General features: G+C 40.4%; 1 protein-coding gene across 1 annotated transcript in view; it reads left to right on the top strand.

The window, feature by feature from the left end:
* The window catches only part of LOC110982054 (follistatin-related protein 5-like), a 103,598-nt gene that overhangs the window by 454 nt on the left and 89,332 nt on the right, over nt 1–13,812 (top strand).

Here is a 13,812-nt window from a genome sequence, read left to right on the forward strand (position 1 = left end):
TAATTGCATTTAGAAGGTGGCTATATACACTAATGCTTCTGTTTAGGATAGCATAATATTTTACAACCTTGCAGTTTATTATAAGTCGATTTGTATCACACATTTTGTGGATAATTATGTTGCAAACATATTTTTAACTGAACAGTGGACAAAGCCCACCATTAAAGGGCATTCTTATTCTGAATAGCGGTTGAGTTCATTTTTAATGTTAATGATTCAACAGAAATGGTAAATTTTCATCTTTACTGTACTGTATGGTCTTATAACAATACGTAAAGACTGGAGTTCTCAAAGAAATGAAACTCAACTCGTTGTGGCATAATTACCTAGTGATAGATCGCTGGGAATTAAGTAAAGATAATTTACAGAAATCGATGTGAAACCGTGTAATATTTGATACCCTACATCTGCTGTATTACATTTTTTTTTAGCATGCTTACATATTTCAAAGGAACACTAGGCTTATCCAATAAACACCAGGTAAGCTAGGGTTGTTTATGTCTATCTTCCTTGTGTTAACTATACAACAGGTACGAAATTGTGTGTAATTAACGTTGCCAGTCATTGACTATTCCTACTACTGCAGGTCAGCTTGCTTGGGTGTGGGTATGATAAAGTAGGCTTACGTCAGTGAATGGGGTGTTGCCCTATCTTGTGCGAGACATCGTAATCGCTTTTACTATGATCTCACGTTCGAACTTCGGATAGTAATATTTATTTGGGGCAATTAACATACAAGACAATCACGAGACACAGCAGGCTGCCCAGGAGAACATAAAACTTTAAAAATAAACTGTCACCAAAAGGCGTATGTCTCCCAAGACTCAAATAGAAAGGTAAGGCAAGAAAGAGTGTAATAAAAAATAATAATTATTAAGATAAAAATTATGGCAATGGGTTGGAAAAGCCAGCAAAGTGGTCCTTCAGCCCAAGAAATATAAGAGCAGATACAGCAGATGAAGCATTTTTTACAAGCAGAAAGAAAGAGTAGTTTTAAGAACTAAGATGAGTAAACACGAAGCTGTAAAATTCTGGAAATTAAGCCACATTTTAATTTTGTAATACAGATACTTTTAACTGGATTTTGTTATGCTTTTCATGTCTGTTACATTTTATCGGACGAACATGTTTGATAAAGTATTACACATGAGTTTCTTTGACCGTGGTGATCAAATCCAAACGAAAGTATTCGAAATAATGCAAATGACGAAAAGGGCCCAATTATGCGGAATACGCATATAAATAACTGTTTTATCGTTTTGTTATTAGGTTTGTTGATTCATACTTAATGTAAGCTATTAGAGATGAGTCAAAACAAGACTTCTATACTTGCCTTGAAAATCATTCGTTGACATTACGAGTTTTCTATGTAAACGCTGCACAGCCGTCTAAAGGGGTTATGGACATTTTTGACACCATAGGACACAAGTGACATCGTTCGTGATGCAGATTTGATTTAAACTCCTTCAACTCTGCATTAAAACAGCTTATTTTGATATTTATGTGCTTCTCCCTTTTCCCAGTGATAATGAATGCGTTTTTAGTTCGGAAGTCCGAAAAAGTCCGAACAATCCGCCTTGTTTTTTCCTCACCGTAAAATTTGGGGCTGATTCAATAGCCCATCTCCCTTTGGTTCAGAAACTGGGACTATAAAATCATAAGTCCATACTACCTGGATTTACGACCCAGATTTAAAACCTATACTCCCGACAGATTTAAACCCAACCACCCCGTTGAATAAGCGTATCAAAGTTTAAAATATCCTGAACAGTCTCCAAGTGGCAAAACAAAACAGACAAAATAATAAATGTTTAAGTCTCACAACGCGTTAATTACATGTAATGCATCGGAAGCCTTTGGCCGTACCTCTTAGGATTGCAAAACAAACTTTACCATTAACCTGTAAAATCTGGAAAAATACTCTGAACTTACGTTGTTTGAAACAAACGTCAAGCTAAGAACATTTTCACAACCTTCGCGTTCTGTTCCATACTTGCGGATTTACTATTCGTGGGCCCATAAAATATTACGAAGGTAGAGAATATGAGAGCGCGCATACAAATCTTTATTTGGTTAGCGTAGGCTATTTGTGAAGTTAAGTCCAAAATCTTTATTACACCCCTCGATGCATTATAAAAATGCTCGCATACGAAACATAAAAATAACTACATATAGAATTACTGCAAAATTCAAGCAATATAAAAGATTAAAATTCCTCAGCAATATCTAAAGAACGACAAAGTTAATGAACATATCAGAAAGATATTTGTTTCTAGCCCCTCCAGGTGCGCTTCAAAGCCTTTAAGGTGGACTCTGCAGTCTGGAACATAAGATGATGTTTTATTTCCAGGAGAATGGAGGATGGCCGTTGGTTTGTCGCAGCAAAAAGTATCTGCACACGACCAGACCTTGGGATCAGGTGTTCAACTATAGTGTAACATTAGTTCAAAGCTGATCCGATGCATGTTACTGCCGGCAGAGTATCAAAAGAGAAATTACATTAACATAATACACTGAATTACGTAACACCTTCAGCCATATAGCGTGTCTTCCATGAGCAACGGTGACATCACGCACGCGAAGCTGCAGTCAAAATCATGTCTACTCGCTGGAAGAAGTGTTCAAAGTCATGTTATGGATTGTCTGGACATTTGTACAGTTCCACCACATCGTTTGTTTTAAATGTTTTAAGCTTTAATCCAGAGTATAACCTTTCATGAACTTTAAGACTCAGGGATTATTATTTTCTTGTACATTCTGACAACAGTTTCTTTAGTAAGACGAGATTTGACTTTCTGTTGGGTTTCAAGGAGGTTGAAATTACAGTTACTCTTACGGACTGGTCCCCGTTCCTAATATATAGGCATCAGTAGATAGCTACTATGTGAAGTAGACCTATAAACGATTAGCCCTATCAATTTGGATTCTGAATATTTGAACTTTTGTCAGGCCAATAGCAGTGTGTTGACACGAATTACGTTCCAGCATTCAAGCAAATAATCCACAAGTACCTATCCTTGTTCATGCTATGATAATCACAATGTGGTAATTTATTTTTCAATGAATGTCAACAATAAACTATTTTATGGCAGGTTATTTAAATGGTTATTATGTTAAATTTATATATTTAGACAATTTATGTTGAAGTTTTTCCAGTATATTTATACCAAAGAAAAAGTCAATATATTCCATCAGGTCTGATGGAATGCCTGATTTTTGCATTGAGCGGGCTTCGTTTCCTCATTTACATAAAACTGACAATTCCTCTGGTTTTATTACCCACTACACTGTTAAAATATTTGCTGTATATTTACAGTATTTTCCGTATGTATTGGCACCTCAAGGGCTACAGTAGATCTACTAAAAACTTTTGTTGTATCTCAACAGATATTTTCGTTGTAACAAAACACTTTGTACGTTTACATGGAATCTTTATCAATTCTTATTACGGAGACGTTCTCTGACAATTTTATTTGTGTAAGCAACGTATAGACGAGGTTGAAAGAGGCTGCATACGCGGTTGAGAGAGGCTACCTACGCTTTTCATCGGTGATAAGGCATCATAGAGTGTAAAATTTCCAAATATCCCAGCAAGGAGTGGTGCAAATATTATCCAAGTAGATGCCGTTTAATGTAGGTTTTTCCTGCTGAATTCGTCATCTTCGCACACGAATTAGCGACAGTTTCATTCAAATTAGCACGAAAAAGATTGAGATCTAAATCACCATTCAAAGAGCAAAACGAACATTCATTTTCTTTTTATGAGCATGTGATTTGCACAGTCTTGTTATTAAAAAAATGAAAGGTCAGCATTTAATTTAGAAAAACACGCAGAAAGCATTCAAATTCGCGTGGACACTCTCCCGGTATGTGTGTTGGCGTTCAATTTTGTGAATTGGCAAGCATTTGTGAGTTTCGTACAATGCTATTCAACGTTAAATCTTCTAGTTCTTTTTGTTTTCTTTATGACTACTGTATGCTAGATATTTCATGAAAGGAAACGCTTGCTTCAAGGGTAGAGATCTTTGCAAAAAGAACGATTGACCAATGATTATTTTCTAATTTGCTTATTCGTATTTTGGTTTTGTTTGAACTGTTACGGAAAGAATGAATAACAAACAGCGAGGTAAAATTATTTATATCACTCAAATGGACAAAGTGGGTAATGTCTAAAAAGGATGAGAAAAATAGAATGAGACATGAAAGCAAAAACATTACTTAAAGATGTAAGAGAAAAAAGAAAATAAGAATTGTTTAAGAGAACCAGAAAAATCGTAGTATACAAGCACGGAGAGAAAGTGTTTCTTGTATACATAAAGAAATTACAAATCAGTAGACTGCATCTAAAGGAGTTTTCTTTCAGCATCCGTGATGAAGGTCCAGAGGAGTTTCATTTCTTGATTTTGATTAAACGGGCATGCAGTATTGGAGCAAATGTACATTATTCTTGACATGTAATTTGTCCAAGACATAAAAATATACACTAAAGTCAATAGGTGGGACACCCAGCCCTGTTTCTGTTAACGCTCCAACTGATGTATCTGATGATGAAACCTAGGACAACTTCTATCAATAGCGAGCTCCGGCTCATATCTCATTACGATATTACCATCGTTCCTGGGGACATGAATGCTACGATTGGTTGAGATCGTCTTGGCCTCAAACATATCACTGGACCACACCCTGTCCCTCCGCCACTACCAACAACGTGACCTAATGCTTGAAGTCTGTGCTACACATAACCTTAAGATCTTCGGCACCTGGTTTCAGCATCAGCAGATCCATAGAACCACCTGGTACAGCAATACTGGTATCACCAGCAAGACAACTGATCGCATCCTGGTCAGCGGACGCTGGAGGGTTGCCTCCGACTGCCGTGTCTTCCGCAGTGCTGAGCTTGGCAACACAGAACATCGTCTCCTCGTTGCCAGCCTCTTTCTTCATCTCCGTACCGTCAAAGCCCTGCCTCACGTCATCCTCCTGACATCGAGAAGCTCTGTAACCCTCTTTTCGCCCCGGGCTGCTCTGCATTAGTGTCCTCACGTCTAAAATGCTCTAAGGATGCCTCTAACTCTCGAGGATGCCTGGAATCAGATCTTACCCCAGTTGCCTCTGAGGTGCTTGGTGCTCGCCGTTTCAGGAAAAGGCCATGGATCTCAGACACCTCCCTAGATCTTGTGGACCGCTGCAGACAAGCCAGACTGGTTGGATCTTCGGAAATCTACCGCGAGCTGTCCAGCCTGCGTTACGACTACGTCCTCTGGCTGCCCTTACAAAAATGTCCCATGCAGCCTACGGGATGCCCATGGGACCCCATGTGTACGCCATGGGACTGGCAAAAAAATAATGTTGGTTGAAGTGATCACCATGGGACATTTTGTGGATACCATGGGAACACCATGAGGCTTTTATGATCAGCATGGGAACACCATGGGGTTTATATAATCATCATGGGAACACCATGAGGATTTATGATCAGCATGGGAACACCATGGGGTTTTTATGATCAGCATGGGAACACCATGGGATTTTCATGATCAGCATGGGAACACCAAAGGGTTTTTATACTCTACATGGGAATACAATGTGATTTGTATACGGACACCATGGAAACGCCACACAAACACTATTCAAATGTTTGCAGTCATCAAGAGAACACTGGGATTTGTATTGATATGGCATCTACACAGGTACATTTAGAGGCTTTGTTGTATATTAAAACCACATTAGCTGCTGCCATTAAAATGCAGCATTGGCATGAATTACAGTACACAGTTTGGAAAGGAATGTTGATTTGATGACTGCAACTTTGCCCGTCACCATGAGATGCACAGGACATTCACCAATGGGAGGCATGGGTAAATCACCATGGGACGCAAGGAACAATTGACATGGGACACTCACTGTGGGATGCAAGGAACAATGGACATGGCACAATTACCGTGGGACGCATGGGTAAATCACCATGGGACGCAAGGAACAATTGACATGGAACAATCGCCATGAGATGAAAGGGACAATCAACATGGGAAAATCACCATGGGACGCATGGGAAAATCCCCGTGGGACACATGGGACAATCACCATGGGACAAATGGGGCAACCAACATGGGACAAATGAGGCAACCACAATGGGATGCATGGGAAAATCACTATGGGACACAAGGATAAATCACCATGGGACGCATGGGTAAATCAGCATTGGATGTGTGGGAAAATCACCATGAGATATGACAATTAAATCACCATGGGAATATTTTGGGAGATTACATGGGGTTCTTAAAATACGCATGGGCAAAAATCCCATGCTACATGGTGGCCAATTCACCATGTAATCCCATGGGAAATTTTCCCATGGGATACCCTCATGGGACATTTTTGTAAGGGTGCGTCAGATTGCTGACAAGGCTGAAAACAGCTTCCGGACAGGGAACCTTCGCCCAGCCTACAACACCATTCATCTCCTCTTCTCGCTCAGGATGGCACCCTGCTCACCGATGCCCCTGCCAAACTTCATCGCTGGTGTCAACACTACTCTAGAAACCTGTGCAAGCCCCTACCGCCTCCATCCGATGACCTGCAGCTTTTTGCCAACTCGGGTACCACAGATGCTTCCATCTCTCTTGATCCACCTTCTCTCCGCGAGATAACGGACGCCCTTCAGGAGCTTCCATCTGGCAAAGCCCAAGTTGCCGACGGCATGTCTACTTAACTTAGTGACCCCATTGCACCTCAGCTACTACACCCATCGTGTCTGCCGAATGGAAGGAGGGCACCATCCTGTCGTTCTACAAAAACAAGGGAGATCGGCGTGACGTCTCTAGCTATCATCACATCATCCTGCTTTCTGCACCCTCCCAAATTGTCATGTCTATCATCCTCATCCCCTGTTACTAGCCAAGCACCGCCCTCAACAAGCGGGCTTCACACCAAACCGCTCCACCACCTACTGTATTCTTGCATTGAGAGTCATAGCACAGCAACGAAGGACGTTTCGCCAGCCCCTGTATGTTGCCTACGTCGGCCTTCGATTCCTCCTCCTTCTCCAGGGCGTAGGAGTCCCTCTCATGTACATCTACATCCTCCAGGATTTTCACACCAATACCACCTGCCGTGTGCGGGCCGAAGGCACCCTATCAGATCCCTTCTCAATCACCTCAGGAGTTCGACAGGGATGTGTTGCCGCACCGGGCCTCTTCAATGTTGCATTCGATTACTGGCTGAACTGTCTGATGGAGCGCTGCCCTGACCTTGGCGTGGACTACTACTCTCATTTCACAGACCTTCGCTATGCGGATGATGTTGTGCACTTTGCCATACTGCTTAACACCTTTGCTGAGGCTCTGAAGGTCCTCGATGAGGTAGCTTCACCCCAGGCCTCACCATCAACTGGGTGAAGACGAACGTGCAGTTCCTGTCCGACTTTCTACCACCTCCTCCTCAGGTATGCATCTCCTCCAAGCAGGTCGAAGCGGTGGACCAGTTTATCCAGCCTAGATCAAAGATCTCTAGTGACTGCTCATCAGAGCCGGAAATTAACCGCCGCCTTCAACTGGCCTGCGGAATCTTTGGCCGTCTCTCAAGGGTATGGAGCAGATCAGTGGCAAGATCTGCACATTCACCAAAATTCGAATCCTCAACACCTATGTATTGCCTGTTCTCTACGGATGTGGATCCTGGTCTCCCTCCTCTATAGCCCTCCGCCACCTTGATGCGTACCATCAGACTTGCCTGCGCTACATTCTTGACATCCGTTGATACTACCACATCTCCAATGACAAGGTCTACAAAAAGGCAGGTGTCGCCACAGCCATTTCCTCAGCCATATCCAGGAGCAGACTGCGGCTGCGGGGCCACGCTGCCAGATCGGCTGATGATGTCCCTGTGTAAAGCCGATGAAATGATTTCAGTGCAAATAAGTCTTCCTTTTACTCTTCAAGTGTGTGTTTTGTTAAAGTGGCATGCATGTAATTTTGAGGGAGAAAATGGATAAAAAATTTTCTGACAGGTTTTTGTATTTTTTGTTGGTCTTCTGTCCGAAATTAAAATACAAATAGTTGAACTTACACTACACACCACTAAGGCATGTGAGGTGGTCAACTGTCCATAAAAATAATAATAGTGTGGATTCAATTCTGGTGATTTTTCCATGTCAAATAACAAACGGTCACATTGTAACAGAGACACAAAAATGTTACACTTTGGGACCCTAATTTCTGGAATTACCTGTTACATAAGTCTCAGATTTAATTTCAGCCTACGATTGCAAAGTGAATCCAGCTTATTGGATTTATAAATTGCGATCGAAGCGCAATGAATAGAAACCGCACGTCACCTTGTCAACACACCATACGATGTGCTTGCCATTGACTGTATATGTCGGACATCTTGAATTGAAAGTGAGGTTAACGTTTCATTTGCGAAAAAGAGAATAAGACTAACAGCAATAAAATAAATGTTCATTAAAATTCACGCCAGTTTACGTTAAGAATACTTGTGAGTATTTGTGATGACAATATTTGAATGTTTTAACAAATTGAAAAACATGAAAGTGAGACGCGGAACCCCAGATAGTCTGGAATCACTGTTAACACTGAAGACCAGCATGACCAGTCTATATTCCCTTGAGGTGGCACACAAGAAAGGAGGTCATGCGAGGTAATCTCTGTAATATATTTTACTGTGGATCATGTTTTCCAATTTTTCATAATATTCTTGTTTGCCACATGCTTTTCTTCCCTGCCTAACCTGATGCCGAAAAGGGGTGCCTTGTGCTTTGCAAATCTCGCACTTTACTTTGGACTAGCGTTATACATATATTGATGTGATAGCTGTTAACTGAAAAGGAAAAAAAGACGTCATTTTCCCATATTTTTTCGCAAAAATCGTTATGCTGATCTGATGTGCAGATCTGGTATTTTTTTGGTGAAACCTTGAAACATGTCATCTATCACAGTGCCTGCTTACACAATTGAGTATTTGTAGACGAATTTCACGGTCTTGCATTACACATGCAGTTTCATCATTTTCATTTCGCCTTCACGTGTTATCAGAATACAGCTATTTTTATTTTGTCATTTTGGTCGCAACTTATATATGTGATAAGGCACATTTACCATTACTCGCATGAAAAAGTTCACAAAGAAATGAAAGGATTACGTACACGAAATGTCCTGTCTGAGTGTATGTTAATGTAAATCTTTTTGAGCGTTTGTTCAAATTCCTTATAACTGAAAAAATGCCTAGGCCCCTATATTATTTACAAAAACGTTTATACAATACTTCTCTCGAATACATTTTCTAATAATTTAGTTAGATTTACAATCATTTGAAAGTGAAAGATTTAAATGATAACATTACTTGTAACCAAAATACAAATGCAAATGATCAATAAATATGTGTGCATTTTTTCCATAAACATTCATCCCCAATGGGAGTTTGGAGTTAACGTCGGTACATCACTGCATCATGCAGCGTAGGGACAGTTGGGGGAATAGTCGCAATTTATACATGGCCAATGCTATTTGCACAAGTCATTGTGTGCCAGAGGCGCACCCAAGGGGAGGGGGCTGAGCCCCTCCTCCAGGTTGTCTTTATTTAATTTCTGAAAAACGGAGATACATTATAATACCTACATCTCAAACTAGTACCTCCGACATAGTCGTACATTCTCGTCCCCTATGGTTCAACCAGGGAACGGGTTATAAACCAGATCATTATCATCAGGTAGCCTATTTCAGACGTGTCTGAGACGGTGAAATCTATTATTACTTTTATCGCCACCAGGGCCAGTGAAGAGAGTTGTGTCATAGTTTGGTATTCTTCAGCCAACAACGTATCCAGCTGTAAGAAAGACGATATCAATATCGTATGTCTCTATTCATGGCAAGACTTATATAGGGTCTGCTCTTTTGACGTCACAGTCGTGTTTTTTTTTCTACGAGTGGCTGCAAAAACTAAAGTAAAAGAACAATTTTCGTATTGTTAACAATCCCACAAAGCCATCAAAACCCTGGATAATACTACACACACAATTAAATACACATACTAAGTGCAAATTCAACCCTTTTTAAAAATTAATGGGACAAATGTGCTTTTGAACATTTTAGAGGTAAAAGCGAAAACTAGCCAAGGGGTGATATTTCGCAAACTTTGGCTGCCTGTACATGTTGTCGGCAAAATGAGAGTGGGCTATTAAATCAAGTTGTACACTGCTCACATTCCAGTCTTGGTCCTGTCTTTACTTTACTCGGACATTTAAGCATTTAAGCTAAGTAGGTCTGTTTTTAAAATGCAATTCAGTTCACTGCTATAACCCTACTTTAATGGGAGAACACGTGTACAAATTAACTTCCAACAATGGCAGCAATGTGCCACTTGTCATGTAATTTATCCGGATTATGACGGTTGTTCTAAGCAGAAGTTAGTTGGGTACATGTTTACCACCACTTGATAACTGTTTACAGACACATTTAAGGATAGTGATAATTAGCCGAGATGTACGCAAACAAAACACCACCACAAATGTCCGTCTGGTAATGGATACCGCGCCCATACCATAACAGCATTGCAAACTTCGTCCGCCAAAAGAAACCGTTATCGTTCATTTTAATGTTGTAACAATTAACACATTTTTGTCCGACGATGGAAATGTGGGTACCTGTGAGGGCAGATAAGGTTATTATGTTTAGTCGTTTACTGCCTGAGTTTGGCAGCATGGGGCTAGTGTACATCCCACTGTAGGGAGTTGAGAAGGATTCAGGAATGTGCAGATGTTGTGACCCCTCTTCTCCTTCTGGATGTTCGTCGGTATCGAAGATGACGTCTCCCCCCTCAGTGGATAAAAAAGAAAAAACAAATTGAGTCAGTGACGGTAAAAGCGCCTCTTGTATGACCCAGTGTGCAAGGATTGTGATAAGAATCCTCTGGCAATTAGGTACAATGTATAAAATATAGGTATAACCTTACAGACTACGCATGCAATAGACAAGGCTTGTATTAAACGGCAGGACTGGTTAATAAAACGATAGCGTGGTAAACGTTTAAGCCGAGTTCTTCCCAAGCGCAGTGCGTATTGGCAGTGTTGTATAGTCAGTCTATCACAAGTTCATCAGGATTCGTATCCCAAGTCATTTTTTAAAGTCTGTTGATAACGAGGGAATGGAGGCTGCTTTAAGCATTCTTGTTACAGTTCTCGGAGTAACTGCCCAATGTCGAAAGTATGTCATGTCTCCAGCTGATGGCTGTTGTATAATCAAACACAACTTAATTACACCCATTCTAATCAGTTGTTCTCCAACCAGATTTGCCCAACTGAATTTTTGTAAAGCTGTATTTATGTATATGTAACATGTACGAAAAAGTCATGCATGCATAGTTCAGTCCATTGATGTCTACATGTTCTGGTTAATCAGATGCATACAGGTTTTATAGAAAACCAAACTCCTGTTTTTTTTTTCTATCAACGCGTGCAGGGATACACTTTTACTTTTCTCTTCCTCTCGACAGGTATCATAGTTGGTATCATTTTATACGTTTGACCAATTGAAATAGAGCTTTGACAGGATAAAAAATCCACTAGGCGAAATCTTTTTGCATCGCGAACACACGACATTACAATAATCTTTTGTGGGGTCAGAGAAATTAGTCGACGCAAATGTTAAAACACTGCTAAATCTGTGGTGTTAAAAACAACACTTTTTGGTGTTATCATAACCACACCCCAATATGTTGGTCTAACACCGCTTGTGTTACTTTTCACACCTACAGATGTAATAATGCATTAGGTGGTATTAAAAGTAACACAAACGGTGTTGAAATAACACCAAAACTTGTAACACTGTAGTAAAGTGTTAATGTGGTCGTCTGATAACGTCTGATGTGAAAATTAACACCCCAGGTTTTACGGTGAAAAGGCACGAGATCGCACCAGTAAATACCAATGCCCGTCCACCAAATATTCGCTTAGCTCAGTTCTGCTTCTTCTGAACAAAGAAAAAAAAGCCTGTTCAGTGTGATTCTGATCAGAGATCGTTAAAAAGGCCTTCAACTTGATTGAACAAAGTTCCAAAACGGACGTTCAACTTGATTATGCACATAAAGGGATCAAAAGCGGCCGTTCAGCTTGATTCTGAACACAGATAAAAAACGGCCATTGAACTCGATTTTGAATGAAAATCAAAAACGGCCGTTAAACATGATTCTGAACAGACAGCAAAAATGGCCTTCAACTGGATTCTGAATAGATATCAAAACGGCCTTCAACTCAGTTCTGAATAGATTAAAAGATATGAAAAGCAGTCGTTCAAGTTGATTCTAAAACGGCCGTTCAGCTTGACTCAAAAGACATATCAAAAAACGGCCGTTCAGCTTTTTGTCTTTTTTGTGTTACCCAAAAGCGGCCATTCAACTTGATTCTGTGCGGGGCTGAAAAGCGGCCGTTCCAATTGATTCTGAATAGGGTTCAAATACAATTCGTTCAAATAGCGCGACAAAAATGTGTGCCGCATTTAGCTGGAGGAGGGGCCTAAGTGAACGGGTAATGCACAAACTGTCAGCACGCCTTTTGTTAGCCTAAATTCATTATTAACTGACGAAGTAGATACATAACCTAACAGTATAAAAGGATAATTTGGAATTGTTTAAAATCAAAGTTTCCTCATGAAACTTAGGTAGTTTACCGCACGTGAATATCTCGCTGTCACCCCTTATGATAAGTGTATGGTCCAATGTCCGTTAATTCAGAGCTTCGCATACCGAAGCCTGGGTTTCTCGAACAAAATGTCTAATTTGGAGACATTTTACTTTCTATCTTTCCAATATTTGTAACTCTCATGCCCAAAATGCAAGCATAGTTACCATATTTGTTTATTAATAAGGTGCTTATCATGAGCACTGATGGTGTGTGGACGTTTTTTGACCGACGTACGCACGTGCATGAGGAGCTGGAGGGCGAATAGTGACTGTGCGATCGATCGTGCACGTGTACGTGCCATACTGTGCATGGTCGTGCAGTGACTGTGGTGATAGCAGTTAGCTCACTGCTTGATGAAACGTTGTTTATAAATTCTCAGCATTACATTGTTGAAGAGGAAACACAAACCTGAGTGAAGGTAAATTTACTAACATCTAATAATGGAAAAATACGTTTTTTAGGGCCATAATCGGTCTGCAGATCGACCTCGCCTGCGCATTGTACAGGTATACTCAAGGACGTCGTGTGACCTGTCTTTTTTGCGAGATAAATTACACGAGTTGCGCTTCAAGTGTTTAAAATGAACAGCGTTTTGCTCGATTGTGATCAAAGCAGCGATCTAAAAAAAAAAGAGGAAACAAGTTCGTAGAATGATACACAAAGTAAATCAGAAACCCCCAAATCGGCCAATTTTGACAATTGCAGTAAATGCAAATCCTGTACACTATCGTTAATTAAAATCCCGAAATGTACTTTCTTAGTTCAAGTGGTATATAAGGTATTCGTATTGTGTAAATCCTTTAATGTCAATGTCTCCCTGCGAGTAAGGGAAATTATGAGGATTGCCCTGTTGTTGAGAAGGATGTACAAAATAGGGTTTACGAGTGGGTCATCTTGCAGTACGGTGAATCTTGTCTGAGTCATGGCGCTGACGTTACGGCATGCGTGGAACAGCACGATTTTTATCGCGGACACGGTAGAGAACCAGACGTGGTTTATGTTACTGAAATAAAACGGCTGTATAATCGTTAGACGTTAAACGCTGTAAACAGATTTTGAAGGGTTAGTTTAGGGAGCAATTTTGAATATCAGTTATTTCATGAATGCTTAAGGACGAC

This window comes from Acanthaster planci, linkage group LG19 (assembly GCF_054643075.1).
Source record: "Acanthaster planci isolate LZ-2023a linkage group LG19, COTS_SCS, whole genome shotgun sequence".
NCBI classification, from domain to species: domain Eukaryota; kingdom Metazoa; phylum Echinodermata; class Asteroidea; order Valvatida; family Acanthasteridae; genus Acanthaster; species Acanthaster planci.